The sequence below is a fragment of the Pinus tabuliformis genome, chromosome 6 (genome assembly GCF_031772625.1).
Source record: "Pinus tabuliformis cultivar Carrire ecotype Pingquan chromosome 6, CPIR1, whole genome shotgun sequence".
In the NCBI taxonomy this organism is placed as follows: domain Eukaryota; kingdom Viridiplantae; phylum Streptophyta; class Pinopsida; order Pinales; family Pinaceae; genus Pinus; species Pinus tabuliformis.
This window is the reverse complement of record NC_142292.1, coordinates 529,877,845-529,894,916: the sequence shown is the minus strand read 5'-3', so window position 1 is coordinate 529,894,916 and position 17,072 is coordinate 529,877,845.

Here is a 17,072-nt window from a genome sequence, read left to right as displayed (position 1 = left end):
TCCCATGTGGAATCTTCAGCGGATAAGTTCTTCCACTTGATAAGATACTCTGAAATTGATCGATTTCGTAGCTGTCGAGTTCTTGTTTCTATGACTGCTTCCGGTTCCAATATAATTTTTCCTTCCTCATCAAGTTCTGGCAATATTGTTTGAATTGGGAGCTTGTCACCTATAACCTTCTTTAAACATGAAACATGGAAGACTGGGTGCAATCGAGAAGCTGCAGGAAGCTCCAATTTGTATGCCATAGTACCAATCTTTTGCAACACCTTGTACGGACCATAATACTTTGGTGATAATTTATTATCCTTCTTAGCTTGCTTTAGGGACATTTGCTTATATGGTTGTAGCCGTAGGAATACCCAATCACCTACATCAAAACTTCTTTCACTGCGATGTTGATCTGCCTGTTGTTTCATTCTATTTTGTGCCAACACGAGGTTATCCTTTAAGAGTTGGAGGACTTGTTGTTGATGTTCGATGTGATGTTCCACTGCCTGAACCTTAGAATTTTCTCTTAAATATGATGTGACGGATGGTGGTTGATACCCATAAAGTGCCATAAATGGGGTCATTTTTGTTGCTGTATGGAAGGAAGTGTTATACCACCATTCAGCCAGAGGCAACCATTTGACCCATTGTGTCTGCTTATCAGATACAAAGCAACGAAGATATCCTTCCAAACATTTGTTTACTATCTTAGTTTTCCCATCAGATTGAGGATGATAAGATGAGCTATGAGCTAACTGAGTACCAAGACAAGAAAATAATTCTGTCCAAAAATTTCCAGTGAAAATGGGATCTCTGTCACTTACAATAATCTTTGGGTTTCCATGTAGCTTTTGAACTGTTTCCATAAATGCAGTAGAAACTGTACTGGCTTTAAATGGATGTGATAATGCACAAAAGTGTGCATACTTGGTAAGTCTGTCAACTACCACCATGATGACACTCTTTCCCTCAGACTTGGGTAAACCTGTGATAAAATCCATTGAAACCTCCTCCCAACGTTGGCTTGGAATGGATAAAGGTTGTAATAGACCCGGCGTCTTAATTGTTTCAACTTTATTTTGCTGGCAAACCAAACATTCTGCCACAAACTTTTGAATATCTGATTTAAGGCCATCCCAAAAAAATTCCTTCTTAACCCTGTGGTAAGTTTTTAAAAATCCTGAGTGCCCTCCTAAGGGAGAGGTGTGCAATTCCATAAGAATCTTTTGTTTTAGCTGGGAATTCTTACAGAGGTATAAGCGATCTTTGTACCATAACGAATCATTTTTCCAGCTAAATGTATCAGAAGTACTGGAATCTTGTTGTAGCTTTCGAATAAGTGCCCACACTTCTTCGTCATTCTTCCATTCCTCCCTTGCTTCGCTAATCCAATCTGGTTGGATAATAGAAATGGCACACAACAATGCTTCCACATCCTCATCCTTTCTTGAGAGTGCATCTGCCACCACATTTTGCTTCCCTTTTTTGTAGATGATTTCAAAGTCATAACCCAACATCTTTGTGACCCACTTTTGTTGCTCTTCAGAAGATAATCTTTGTTCTAAAAAGTATTTAAGGCTATCATGATCCGTTTTTACCTTGAAGTGTCTTCCCATTAGGTAGGGTCGCCATTTCTTAAGTGCATGGAGTATTGCCAACATTTCCTTCTCATAAATAGCTTTGCTTAAAAACTTTCCCTTGATTGGACGACTTTCAAAAGCAATGGGTCTTTCATCTTGCATTAGAACAGCACCAATTCCATTTCCTGAAGCATCACATTCCACAATAAAGGTTTTTGTGAAGTCTGGTGTAGCTAAGACCGGTGCTTGGCACATTGCCTCTTTAAGATGTTCAAAGGCCTTTGTTTCTTCCGGAGTCCATGAAAATGAATCTTTCTTCAATAATGTTGTTAGAGGTGCTGCTATTCTCCCATAATTCTTAACAAACTTGCGATAATACCCTGTCAACCCAAGAAATCCTCGCAGATGCTTTATGGATGTGGGGATTTTCCATTCCTTAATGGCTTTAATTTTGCTAGGGTCTACCTTAACTCCTTCATGAGATACAATATGACCCAAATATTCCACCTCCTGGACTCCAAAGAAACATTTGGATCTTTTTGCATATAATTGTTTCTCCTCCAATAGTTGTAGCACCCTGTCAACATGTTCAACATGATCCTTCCAAGACTTGCTGTAGATTAGTATATCATCAAAAAATACTAACACAAATTTTCTAAGGAATGGTTTGAAAATTGAATTCATCAAACCTTGAAATGTTGAAGGTGCATTGGTAAGGCCAAAAGGCATGACCAAAAATTCATAATGACCCTCATGAGTTCTAAATGCCGTTTTTGGAATGTCTTCAATCTTCATTCTGATTTGATGATATCCCGAACGAAGATCCAACTTGGTGAAGTAAATTGATCCATGCAATTCATCCAGTAATTCATCAATAACAGGAATGGGGAACTTATCTTTAATAGTGAGCTTGTTGAGCTCCCTATAATCTGGACACATGCGCCATGATCCATCCTTCTTGTGCACCAATACTACTGGAGCTGAGAAAGAACTTTGACTCGGTTGAATTATACCAGCCTCTAGCATTTCTGCAACCATACGTTCAATTTCACTTTTTTGGACATAGGGATATCTGTACGGCCTGATGTTTGGAGGAACACTTCCTGGAATCAGATGAATAGCATGATCATGATCACGCATAGGTGGGAGACCCTTGGGAGTCTCAAATACCTTGGAATGATTGTCCAAGACTTTTTGGAGATCTGGAGAAATAGATGATTCCAATGTGGAAACATCTAGCGAGCATAATTGTGCAATTACACCTCTTTGCTCCTTTTTTAGAAGCTTTGTCATACCATTAGAGCTGATTATCTTTCCTGGTTTCCCTGCAATACCCCTTAATTCAACTTCCTTTCCTTCCGAAGAAAATTTGATGAAAAGTTCTTGAAAATTAAAAGCTATTGTACCCAAGGATTGTAGCCATTGGACTCCTAGTACAACATCCGCACCTCCCATTGGAATGGAAAGCATTGGGCTAGTCAATACATATTCTCCCATGGATAGCTTGATATTATGGCACTTTCCAGAGCAATTTATTGTTCCTCCATTTGCAATCATCACTTGACACTCTGGTGCTGGATATAGGAAGCAATTCAATTCTTTTGCTACCCTACAATGAATAAAATTGTGGGTGCTTCCTGAATCAATCAACACTATTACCTTTTTCTTCTTGATTTGTCCTTCTATCTTGATGGTTTGAGGAGTGGTAATTCCCGCCAATGCATTACAAGATATGGTCGGATTTATTTGTTCTTCATCTAGGCTTTGTTCCTGGAATATATCCTCTTCTTTTGACCTTTCTTGCTCCTTTTCTTCTTCCTCTTCACAATCTATGTAGAATAATTTCTTCTCAGCACACTTATGACCTTTTGTGTATTTGCTATCACAATTGTAACAAAGCCCTTTTGCTCTTTTTTCTTCCAATTGTTGTGGTGTCAACCTTGTAGGTTGTGGAAGACTATGGGCAACAACACTTCCATCTTTATAGTTGTGAGTGGTATGCTTCCTAGTTGCCATAATTTTGCTTTCCATTTTTCTTGCTAACCTGAATGCCTTCTCTAATGAATCAGGTTCCCAAAGGCGCACATCATGTTGGATATTATCCTTTAAAGACCCTATGAACACATCAATCCTATGCTCCTCTGGAATATCTTTTACCCTTATGTTCAATTTTTGGAACTCCTCAATGTGCTCCATTATTGAACCCTTTTGTTTGAGACTTATCAATTGGCTAAAAAAAGTGTTGCTTTTTGTATCCTCATAATGTGCTATCAATTCTTCCGTAAAAATTGCCCAAGTGATAAATTGTTTACGAGAACAAAGCCATTGATACCATACAAACTGATTTGGTTCCAAATATAAAGTTGCCATACGTACCTTTTGTGTGTTTTGCACATTATTGAGATCGAAGAATTGCTCCATCTGTAATATCCATGTGGCGGGATCCTTGCCATCAAACTTCCTCATATCGATTTTTGGAACATGGTGAGTCTTCGATCCAACATTAGAGTCTATGGAATCATGATTAACATTTCTTTTGTTCTCATCATGAGTTTCCTTTACTACCTTTTCACCATTAGTGACCCTTTCTTGTAGCAAGTTCTTCAATTCTTCCATGTCTGTCTTCAAATCTATCTTCAAATTTACCATTGAATCCTCCACCTCAGTTTCCATACCCTTTATCTTAGATTCCACACCATTTATCTTAGATTCCACGCCATTTATCTTAGATTCCACGCCACTTATCTTAGCTTCTGTTAGCTTTTGTGAGCGTGACATTTGTTGCACTTGTTCTTGTAATTTTGATATATCATGTAGCATTTCTTCCTCTTCTTCATGAGTCATGCTAGAGCTTTCAGGTTCCTTACTAGGTGTTTGCATTTTCTTTCCTTGGGGCATTAGTTACCGATAATAATGCTTTACTATGCCCTTTGAATTCCGTTAAACCAAGCTTACATAAAAAAAAAAAAAAAAACTACACACCTTTTTTTCACTTTATAGAAGCCTGATATTGAATCTAATGTATCTCTGTAATTTCGGATCATCCAGTTCTGAAATTGCTATTTGTAGTAGCCTTCTGCGTCCTCTTTCCAATGCCACAAGTCTGAGCCAAATTGGATTCTCCAAGTAAGAGTTATGTGAACTCTCCCACAGTGACTTGCTTTTAGACTGGTTCAGTAGAGCGAACTTGTACGACGTGCCACGAGTCACTGTTTCAACCTTTGAATCTGAAACACACATACAAGAAACTACAGTCCGTCCTCTTTCTGTACCTTTTTATGAAATTTCAATCCGATACTCAGAGAGAGAGTTATGACGATTTTCCCCAGGTCACCTGTTTTGAATGTAATTCAGGAGTCTGCAGAAAGGCCAACTTCCTCAGATCATATCTCCGACAATATCGTGCGAAAAGCTCTGAAATTAGGACCCCAGGTTCCGCGCCAATTCTTCTCAAATGGGTTTTTTTTGCGACTTCTGAAACGTCACAGAAAAAAAGTTATAGCGAAAATGCCACGATGACCTGTTTGGAGCAGCGAAACCCTAGAATCCAAAGCTCTGATACCAAATGTTATGAAACCAGCTCACAAAAAGATAGAAAAGAGAGATCCACGCCTTAGAATTCAGCTTCTTCGAGGGGGCAACCTCCTTTACATTACATAAATGAACAATTCTTGGATGATACAAATGACAAAACCTCCTTTCTATATATAGGAGTCTAAGGAGTCACAATATAATCCAGCCGACCTAACAATAATAATATAAAGCCACACAAATAACAATAGGGGGCTTCTATGGGGCACAGAAATAACAATATGGGGGGTAATAGGGGCACAACAATATAAATAAGGGGTATAACTACAATATTAATGGGGTAATCACTAGTATTATAGGGACCCAACAGGGAGGCTTGGTTCCAAAAACTTGAGACAAACAGAAGTTATCCTCCACTTGCTCGGCTACCTCTTTAGTGCATTGATGTGGCTGCTTGTGCTCCGAGCTGCATGATGGAGAATTCGAAGTGGAGAGTCATAAATGAGGGGCATACCCTCCTATAAATACTCTCCCTTGTCTACTTCTAATTATTGTTGCCAATTGTCTATTAAGTCTTTGACTTTATCTCCAAAATTCACCAAAAATCTGCATTAAACACACATTAGACTCCATGGCATAATGACCAACCCAACTCACTCTATTAGCATAAATATAATAAAAAACATGCAATAAACTAATGAGAATGGTGGATTAAGCTAAGTTTGGAGGCAAAATGAGCTCATATAATTACCCATTTATGGGGCTCATCATCACCCCCCTATTGAAGGTGTTGCTCATCCTCTGAGCAGCTCAATCCATCTCCTCATCTTTGATGGCCCTGATGGCCTCCCTCACATCCCATGCTTCTGATGTGAGGAACTCTTCTTTGTCATGGAATCTTTCCTTTCTGTCCACCTCTTCCCACTAATGTTGTTCTTCTTCCTCTTTTCTACCTTCCAGCAGGCCTAGCAGCAGTGGGGGACTCAATTTGAGGCCAATCGAATTGACCTTCAAATTTTGCATAGAGCGCTTGTACAGTGGCACTCTCCTTAATGCTTATTTCATCCTTGTTGGGGAGTGATACTCCTTGATTTGCAGACTATTTGGTAGAGTGTTCCACCTCCTCATACAAGCATGAATACAGTCTTCCCCAAGTAACCGTTCCATGTCCTGAAAATGTGCAGTGGCCTAAGCTTGATCATTTATATACTTAGGGGCAATTTTGGGATTAGTTTCAAGTAGCTGGTGTGTGCTGATGAGAGACATAGGGTCTGATGGCTCAGCTCTGATCATCAAGGGCTCATTCTGCTCTTTTATCATCAACTTCCTTATCTCTGCTACCCTTAATTCCTCATGATTCATCCATGATGCCATGGCCATCAGTTGCAAGTCCCCTAGCCTAGCATTGGGGTCCCATATGTTCATATCGGTGAGGGCCATGTTATGCAAATAGAACTCTACTATCTTTGCCTTGTCTTCTGCTGAACTTTGGTCACACAGGTCCGTAAACTATCTATAGTCTTGGAAAGGCATTGTGCCTCTCTATGCCAAAGTCTTGATTTGAAACTGCAGCCACTGGTACTTGAGGTATAATCCATATGATTTTGCAGGTGTTCGACACTGTAGTGCCACCATAGACTAGCTGGCCATGCATGCTAGTTGTGTCTCCCTCTCTTGCAGCTGTCCTCTAAGTAATGCATTTTCTGTTTCCAAGTGTGTTCTTGTGATTGCCTCTCTATGTATTACAACACTTAACTCCCTGCCCATTTCTCTAAGCTTGCTCTCCATGTGGCCAATATCCTCTACCCCCTTGGATTTGGCGATTTGCATCCATCTATGGCTCCTTATTCTTTCTTTTTCTAACTCAAAGAAGAGTGGGATTGCAAATTTTTGTGGAATGATTTCCCCCCCTCAAGAAGATTGTAGTAAGAGCCTAAACTAGGCTTGGGATTAGGTTCTTGAGTCTCTGTTGCTTCTTCCTTCCCCTTTGACTGTTCTTCTACCCTTTTCTCAAGCTTTTCGGTTTCCTGTAGCTTTGTCAGAGTCTCCTGTAGAACAGTTTGTGCCTGTTGTAGAACTGTTTTTGAGTCTTGTAGTTGCAATATTTCCTTCCAGGTGGAAGATTTGGGACTTCCTATTTCATATGTGATGGGGGTTTTAGAGGGAGATTCTTCCCTTTTGGCAGTGGGTGAATCTTCAATTATAATAGGCACTGTTGAAGATGGCTGTGGTTTTCCTGTTTTTATCCTTGTGCTTTTCCGAGCCCTGAAATACATTGATGTTTGCCTTTTCCTCTTTTGTTTTGGTTTAGTTGGGGTGCTGAGGGCAGTGAGGGTAGTTGTTGCCTCTCTTTCTAGGGTCTTAGGAGACACTTCTATCTTTTCTGCCCCTGTTTCCTCCCCTATTGTCTTTTCCTTTGTCTTTGCTGGTTTTGTTCCCTCTTGCTCTGTTTTGGTTTCTTCCTCCTCTGGTTTAGTTTCCTCCTTCTCTGTTTTGGTTTCTTCCTCCTCTATTTGTTCCTCAGTTTCCTCCCCTTCTCCCTCTTGCTGCTCTTCCCCCTCACTATCAGAAGGACTGTGATCATATGTGAGGGCCTTTATATTATCTTCTGCTATATATTTCAGAAAATTTCCCATGCTATGGGGATTGTGAAGGTATGGAGGGCTTCTTCCACTAATATTTTAATTAACTCATAGTGAGCCAACTAATCTGGACCTCCTTTCTTCAACTTAATGCTAGAGTCTATAAGGGACTGTAGGAGAAAATAGGGGATGCTGAGTTTCTGGGGTGTTGGAGTGTCCATGCCATATCTCAGCTCATGGAGAAGTCTAAAATGGTAACCATAAACTATGCTATACCTCCCTTCACAGGAAGTATATTTGATAATTTGGTAACTGACCTCATCCCAAGGGTAAGCTATGCTGGTCCTTCTAATTCCATTTTTGTCTTCTACAGGATGTTCATTGGGTTGGAAGGAGGTTTTCTTGGCAGTCTATCCAATTAACTTTTCATCTTTGCTCCAAGGTAATCCAAGAGGAAGGGTGGTAACTCTACTGATAAATTCTAGGGTGATTTCCATGGAGAGACCCCTCAAAGTAATAGTGGCATGGGTCCTTGAGTGAGGGACTAAAGAAAGGGAAAACTCCTAAGCCACTTCTTCATCAAACCCTCAGAATTTTTCGAAGAATGGCATCCAATTTGCTCTAGTAAAAATGGCTACTACTTCGGGATGTTCATGGATCCTGGCTAAATTTGTGGGCTCCTTCCTCATGAATCCGCCTGCCATTTTTCTTATACCCCTTTTGAACACCCCAAATAGTGATGGAGACAAGAATTTTGAAGAAACAGGAAAACAGAGGAAAAACTGTGTTTTTTAGGAAAACAGGCAGAAAATTCTTATGTAATTTCTCTCCTTCTATGGACTCAATTTCTTCTTAAAATTATATCATTCCTTTCACATATTGATAATAAAGGTGGGTATGCATAGAACCTACCTCCTCAAGCCATAAACTAAGCACAAAACTTGTGTTTCCTCCTTAAAAACTACTTACTGCCCCTCTTGTAGAACTGGCTGTAGGTGCTCCTGTAGAACCTGTTACTGCTCCTATAGAACACCGATAGTAGAAGGATGGCTGAAAATGATAGAGAATGATGGTGTCAAGGCTATGAAGGTGGTATAGATCTTGCTGCAGCTAAGTGGATGAGGATGAAATGGAAGAAAAGGTGGTGAAGGAGTTTCGAGGAGTACTTATGTCTTCTTCGAGATATTTCCGGTGATGGGGTGAGTTCGCAAAAATGTACATTGCGAGATTTGGACCGTTGGTCCCCATTGCCCTGTCATCATGGCTCTTTCCCGCAATCACTTCCCATCATTGCATCGGAGTTTGCAGGCGCTCCACTACATGTCCTTTACATTTTTCTGTTAGTTGACTAGGCACATGTGTGGTGGCATCTCCGGATGAGAATAATCAACTAGATGAGGGTGGCGAGTTAACTGGCCACATTTTCTCGTTCAACCCTAACCATCTCATTCACTTATGCATATTTTTCAATTACACAGATGCAACAGAGGAGAGGGTTAGTCACTTAGCTGCAAGTCGAATGTTCGTGCTATGGTTCATTTTGGTTCTTTTGCTGCTGCATGCTCGTATTTCAGTTGTTGCATGCCTGTATCTCCTCTACTGTATACTTTCTGATCCCTGATGTGTGGCTTGTTTGCTTTGTGCAGGTATCATCTCGTTGGATCTGGCTTCAAGTGTCCCCTTCAATCCTATAGCTGCACCTATTTTGCTGTTGTGGATTGATTTTAATGGGATCAGCTGCTACAGGAATTCCTACAAGAGCTCCTATAGTTGCTTCTCCCTTTAAAATTTTTAGCTGATTTTTGTGCTGGGAGCTGGAAGGATGATGCTAGAGATGCCGAAGAAGATGGAGAGGTACTTGGTAAGCTGCAGGTCATATTTGGAGGTGCTACTCCCTTTATTTTTGTTTTTTTTTTTCTAAAAACCTGGTTTTTGTATTTCTTTGATAGGAAGGGAAAAAATGATGATAGTGAGGTGGTGCAGGCATGGGATGGATGGAAAGGAGGGTGGATAGATGTAGGAAGGTATTCATGCTCTTCATGAAATCTATCAGCCCCTCAAACTGCTTTTTGAGACCATTTCTGTCTCTGTGATTTCTATAGGAGTCTCCTGTAGAACACACAGGGCCTCTTGTAGAACACACAGTTTCCGGAAAAAAACACAGTGGGGTGGAATGAAGGTCAGAAATGATGGAGAAGAGTGTGGGGGATATGAAATAGGCTCAGTGGCATCTTCTCTTGCTCCCTGTGGTCCACCTGTAACCTGCAATACATATTAAAAGTCAATTCTCTTTTCCTTCTTTTCTCTGTTTTTTTCTTCTCTTTTTTTTTTTTGAAAGACAACTAGGGCACCTCAAGAAGGTTTTCATCCTATTTTCCTGCTCTGGACACCTCCAAGGGAGGTTTTCACCCAGGGATCTTATTCTCTTTCTTTCTTTTTTTCATCATTGGGCCGCCTCAAAAGAGGTTTTAATCTCAATGATGGGACTCGAGCGCCACATGGAGGTTTTCACTTGAGTCCTTATTATTTTTTTCTTTTTTCTGCTGCTTCACTGAGTGGGTGAAGTGGAGGCTAAGACCTGCTCCACTACCATCACTGTCTTATTCGGATCTTTAATGAACTCTCGCTTGGAGAGGGGTTTCTTGTAAATTTTCAACCTATGTCCATTGAGAAGCATGGGGATGGCTTCCTCATCAATGGTTCTGATTAGAACTGAACCATTGTCATTACATTTTTCCACAGTGTAGGGTCCCAACCATCTTGTCTTTAGCTTGCCTTTGAAGTCTTTAAACCTTGAGTCATAGAGCAGTGCCCAATCTCCCTCTTGGAATTGCTTCTTCTTGATATCTTGGTCATGCCATATCTTCCTCTGAAGCCGAACTACCTTTGTGTGGAGAAGGGCCTACAATCTTTGATCATCCAATCCATTGAGCTGGAGTAGTCTTTCCCTCTGTGCATGGCTGAGGTCTAGGTCCAGCTGAGCTGCCATTCTTAGTGTATTGTATTCAAATTCTATTGACAGCAAAGCATTTTTCCCATAGACCATTTCATAGGGTGTGAACCCTATGGTGGTCTTCCATGTTGTGTTGTAGGCCCAAGTGGCCTCAACTAGTCTATTCGCCCAATCGTTCCTGCTACTACTCACTACCTTAGTTAGAATTCCTTCCAAAGCTCTGTTAGTGACTTCCACCTACCCATTGGCTTGTGGATGGTAAGGGGTGGAAGTCATGTGCTTGATCTTATGATCTATGAGTAGGTATTCAATCAACTTGGAAGTGAACTGACTGCCTTGGCCTGTGACCATTTGTCTTGGATACCTGAACTTATAGAATATGTTTTCTCTAAAAAAATCTGCTACTTTTTCCTCTGCTGCTACATTGATTGCTTTTGTTTCTACCCAGTTTGTCAGATAATCAGTGCACACAACGATGTATTTCTTCTGTCTTGAAGGAGGATTGATAGGACCCACAAAGTCCATGCCCCACTTCTCAAATGGCTCAAAGGTCACTTGAGGTTGCATGGGCATCTCATCCTTTGGAGTAGGTTTCCCCATCCTTTGACATCGATCACATTGGCTAGTATATCTCCTCACATCTTGATGAAGAGTGGGCCAATAGTAGCCTACTTGCAATATTTTGAAGGCAGTCCTCTTTGCTGCAAAATGGCCTCCACAAGGCCCATCATGACAGGTCAGAAGAATGTCAAAAATTTCCTCCTCCCTGACACATCTTCTCAAGATCTGATCTAGGCCACTTTTGAAGAGATTGCCCCCAATCCAGGTGAAAGGGGTGCTTTTCCTCACGATATTGCTCTTCTCCTTTGAGGACAGGTGTGGTGGGAACTGTGTTGAAACCAAGTAGTTTTCTATATCAGCAAACCATGGAGAGAGTACTGAGATAGAAAACAGGTGTTCATCTGGTGTTTGATCATCCACCATTCCTTCTTCACCTACAGGAAAATTTACTCTAGACAAAAAGTCAGCAACAACATTTTCTTTACCAAGCTTATCAACAATCGTTAAATCAAACTACTGCAGTAAAAGCAACCATCTAATAATGTGAGCATTTACATCTGGTTTGTTCATTAAGTATATAATTGTAGCATGATTAGTATGTACAAATGTTTGATAGCCTGTGATGTAATGTCTGAATTTGTTTAAGGAGTGCACTATAGCTAGGAGTTCCTTCTCAGTTACCGTATAGTTTAACTCTACCTTTGACAAATTTTTACTTATAAAGTAGATAGCATAAGGTAACTTTTCATCAATTTGTCCTAAGGCTGCTCCTATTGTTTTTTTCGAGGCATCTCTGTGGATGTGAAAAGGCAGGGCCTAGTTTGGGCCTTTCAAAATTGGGGTAGTCACAAGTTTGCTTTTCAAGGTATCTAGGGCTTCTTGACAGTTTCCAGTCCATATGAACTTGACATATTTCCCTAAAAGACCAAACAACGGAGAAGCTAACTTAATGAGGGTATAGGATTAACTACTTGGACATATGCTCGTTCTTGATGGTCATGTTCCTAGCTCGACAGCTGATGTAGGCATCAGCAGTAGCCAACCAAGGTCTCCCCAGGATGAGAGGATACCCAGTGAGCTTTGCCTTTAGCTAGAGAACTAGTAAATCAGCAGGGTACTCCCAAGAATCAATGGAGACCATCACATCTTCCACAATCCCTTCAGAGGTCATAGTTGAGTGGTCTGCTAGCTGCAGAATTGTTGTGGTCTTTCTCAGAGAGCCCTGGAGGTTAAGTTTGAGCATGGTGTCCTTTGTCATCACATTAATGGCAACTCCCAGATCAATCAAGGTATGTGGGATCATGGTGCCATTGATGTGGACATCAACTACTGGGCTTCTAGGTGTGGAGTCCTGAAGAAGGTATGTTTTTGTTGATCATTTTGTCATCTTTTCTTTAGAACTTGTAATATCTTTGTATCATGAACTAGGGAGATAATGAGAAATCATGACAAAATCGACAGGATTTGTACGCAAATCGAAAGTACTAATAATCGCCAATTCTTATGCAGGAAAAGGGAAAAACTAAGGATTTCCATTCCAAAGAAAAAGACAGGGCCAAGTTAAATGCTTTCCCTTTGGCGGGGAACCATATGCAAACAAGGCGAACCAAATTAAAGCATATCAGCTAGGGAAAGGAGATGGAGATATCAACTCAGCGCAAGAAAGTAAATGGATAACTAAGAGCTAACAGTTTGGCGAATCCCTCAGGATCCTTTGATCCTGAGGGATTGCTGCTTTCACTATTTTTTGCATCCTAGACATCTCCGCCTTAGCCGTTATAAAAAGGGGCAGCACTGTTAGCCCGGGGGAGGGACTGTCATTTTTCTATGTAGCTTTTCTTGAATTTGAGACTTTGATCTTCACTTCTCATTGACAGGTGATCTGCTGTAATTCTATTTAATGCATTAATAAAAACTTGGTTTTTGTTGCATCTTTGATCCTGGAATAACCTCAAGCGATGTGCCCCTGGAGGCTAAGGGCCCAGCCCTGGTGGAACACTTGCTCCTGTACTATTACTTTTTGTTTATGCATGGTTTTACTTATTAGCTTTGTCCGGTAATCTGATATGTTCTGTTATCTTACATCATAGCTCTGTTACGTTTGATTTATGTTAGACTGAGTAATATCTTTTTCTGAGACAGAAACATCATATCGACTCTGCAACACATTTTTGTTCCTTTAATTGTTGATACGTTATTGCTGGTCATTACAGAATACTGTTGCTGTTGAACTACAGAGTAATTGTGCTGTAACATTCATATCAATGTATTCATCTATGGTTTGCATTTGATTTCAATTGCCATTCAACTGACATTGCTGTTCCCTTATAAATTACAATTGTTATTCCTGATAACTAAGATTGATATTGGTGGTATCGAAATCAGATTACTACTTTTCTTAAGGCGTGTTGTGTGTGTTATTATCTTGAGTTACCGTGCACTTGCATTTGGCTCTGAGTACTATGCTATGTTTCATTGATTTATCCTTAGAATAAGGATTGCTACCTGATTCCTGTAGGATACGATTGCTGCACTTATTTATGATGATTAAGGTGTTCATGAGAATTGATTGTTGTTACACTTTCTAGTTGTTGTTCTATTTTCTAGCTGATATTCCATTCCCTAGTTGCTGTTACATTACTTAGTCGTTGTTCCATTTCTTTATTATTTGCGTTATCATTGCTTTGGTGTGCAGGACGATCTGAAACTGTAGTGAGCATTGGCATTTGTTTTATAGCTCCCAAATTGACGATCTGTTCCTTTATTGTCTTTGATTACATTAGTTTACAGAGGGATGAGTTACTATTACTAGACCCTTGACTGATAAATTTCCTAGTTCCTTGAATGCATGATTTCAACTTTAAGGTGCTTGTAATTAGACCTTGTTTTGAGCATCCGTTTACTGTTGTATTTTGAGCACTATACTACTAGCATTACTCTGGCAAATGATAGCCTCAAACTGAGACACTCTTTGAAATAACAAAACGTTCCTGGATTGACAAACTAATGTGAGGTAACTAGAGGTGAAAAAGACCCTTTTTACGGCTCGACATTTTGCGCCATTGCCGGGGATAAAGCGTAGCCATTTGTCTCTTTCCAGAGTAGTGTAAGACCTTGTTAGGGAAGAATTGGGTTTTAAAAACGGATGGTAAGAACCTATGTGTGGAGTATGTAATAGCCCTGCTCCCCTACCCGCTTTCCTGCAGATCTGTTGCTGTTTTGTTTGGGTAAAACTTAGTAGTTGATTTGTGTGCATGACTAAGCAGAAAAAGCTAGAAAGGAATTCTAAACCTCTACCCAAGTTCGACAAAGCCAAGGGGCCGGTAACCCTTGGCCAATCAACCTTTATAGATGAAATCTTCAAGAAAGAAGAATCTCAGCCTTCAGTAGGACCTATAAAAGTTATTTCTAGATAGCCTACTAGTTCCCTTCAGGCCACAGGATCACCACCTGTAGCCTTTTTTGAGGTGCATAGTCAAACCGAAGAGCAAGATTTTCAAGAAATTGAAAACTCTAGCTTGAAATCTTTGAAAGAAGGGAATTTTAGCAACCTCTGTGAAGGAAGAGGAGAGACAGGATAAACTGAAGAACCAAGGTATCCTTTTGGGGTAATTCAGCCATTAAGCAGCCCAGATAAGGGAAGTGCTGCAAAAATCATTTATAATGAAGTTGAAGAAACTCAACCTCCCCAGATATCAGGCACCCTCATCATCCTAGATAAGGGAAGTGCTGTTAAGACCATTCCCGTTAGGGCCATTCCCCTTCGACAACCTAGGAATACTCTCCTAGACATCCCAGAAGGTTATTGGCATTTATTTGATCAAATGGCCCAGCCCCAGCCCCAGCCCCAGCCAAACACCCAAACCTCTACACTTCAATACCCCATCATGGATACTGCAGTGAATGCACCTATGAAAGCAATTCCTCTTAAGCATATCCCTACATTTCATGGCCTTACATCAGAAGATCCAGATGCATTTCTATTTGAATTTGATGTGCTATGTAGGGGATATGATTATACCATCGATCCTCAGAAACTGAAATTATTTACCTCTACGTTGAAAGGGTCCGCTTTAAGATGGTTTATGGGATTAGGTGGTGGTGTTATTGGGATCAAATGAAAGAGTCTTTTCTAGAAAAATATCAGGACTATTGTAGGTCTAGAGAGTTAAAAGATGAAATATTTCAAATGGTAGCTAGACCAAATGAAACATTAGAAGAATATGTTGAACATTTCCAATATAACCTTCAAAGATCTCCTTATGCATCACTACCCTTGCCTGATAATGTGTTAAAAACAACATTAATTAGGGGAATGAAGGAACAATGGATTGAAACATTAAATATTATGGGGAAAGGAGACATTTATCAGGAAAATTTTGCTGACATTATTGATTTATGTATCAGGAGCTCGAGAGGCAGCACAAGACTAAAATCTGCAGAACATGATCGGTTTGTAAGAGATAATAGAATTTTGGCAGAAGGAGTAATGCGTGCAGAAATTGGAAATTTATTGGAAAATTTTAAAACTGATATACTAGGGACACTGACAACACAACTTGATATTATGCAGGCCAAACAAAAGCAAGCAGAAGCAGAACAGAATTTGGCAATCTTCTACCCCCGATGCAGGAAGAAACACAACCATAAGGAGTGTCCATTAGATGCAGTCCAAGTTTGCGCCATTTGCACAAAAGACCACCCCATGGAAATATGTCATTCACTTCTCGGATTAAAAGCAGTATATAAGGAAGCAGAAAAAGAGCCAGAATCGGTGTATCTGCTCAATCAGCGTCGTCAATGGAAGCCGCGACAATCAGGTATGTTTTCAGACCCAACTTCTTCTTTTCAGCCCCCATAGTATCATGCTCAACAATATAATATGTGGCAAAATCAACCTCCCTTCCCTAGTTGGTCACAACAGTCATTTCCTTCATCAACCCAGTGGCCGAATCAAGCAAGCCAATCCAATTGGCCAAATTTCCCCTATACCCCACCATATTGACAAAGTAACGCATATCCAGCACATTGGACCCCTCCTACCTCACAGAATCAAGCCTGGTAGACAAAATGGCAAAGACCGATGCATCAGACAGTAGGAACCATTCCACTCTCTCAACCTACACTGCCAGCCTTACAACAAAACCCCCAATCTAAATTAAGACCGCAACTCCCAACCCAACCCAACCCTAATCTAAATAACAGACCAGTCCAATCTGTCCAAATAGTAGAAACACCAGAAATAGGAGCCGATTTAAGGGAGTGTAATGATCTTCAGCTAAGATCTGGGCGTATTATTGAAACTGAAGGAGATAAGATAGTTCATGTTGAAAATCAGTTACCTAGAGAACAACTGCCACAAGAAGAGGATGTGAATAGACAAAAAATTCATAATCAAGCAACCACATCCTCTCTGTTATAGACATTTTTGTGCCTTACAGCATTGAGCATGAAATGTCAATAATCCAAGGGATCCAAAGTCCCTAAATGAGTTGTTCCTACCCCTAGAGGAACAAGGTCAACCAAAGACAGCTTCTCCCAAAAGTTCTCCACCAAAAACAACTCAGAAATGGTCAAATCAGGATCAATTCAGTAGCTCCACTAGTTGTCTGTGCTGAAATGCAAAGTCTGCACTGGCTACCTGCACTGCAACGCAGGTAGAAGCACTACCAGGGTGCGGTGAGCAGGAATTGACAAATGGCAAGTTCATTCAACGAGGTGTAAAGACCCTGGAAGCTTCCAGAATCTTCCTCAATGACACTTGCCTCAATGAATTCGACTAGTGATGAGTAAGAGGTTCTCAACCTCCAAGTGGAAGCAAGAACTGACAGAGAGAAGCCACAAGTCAAAACATGAGCTGACTCATCCTCTCTG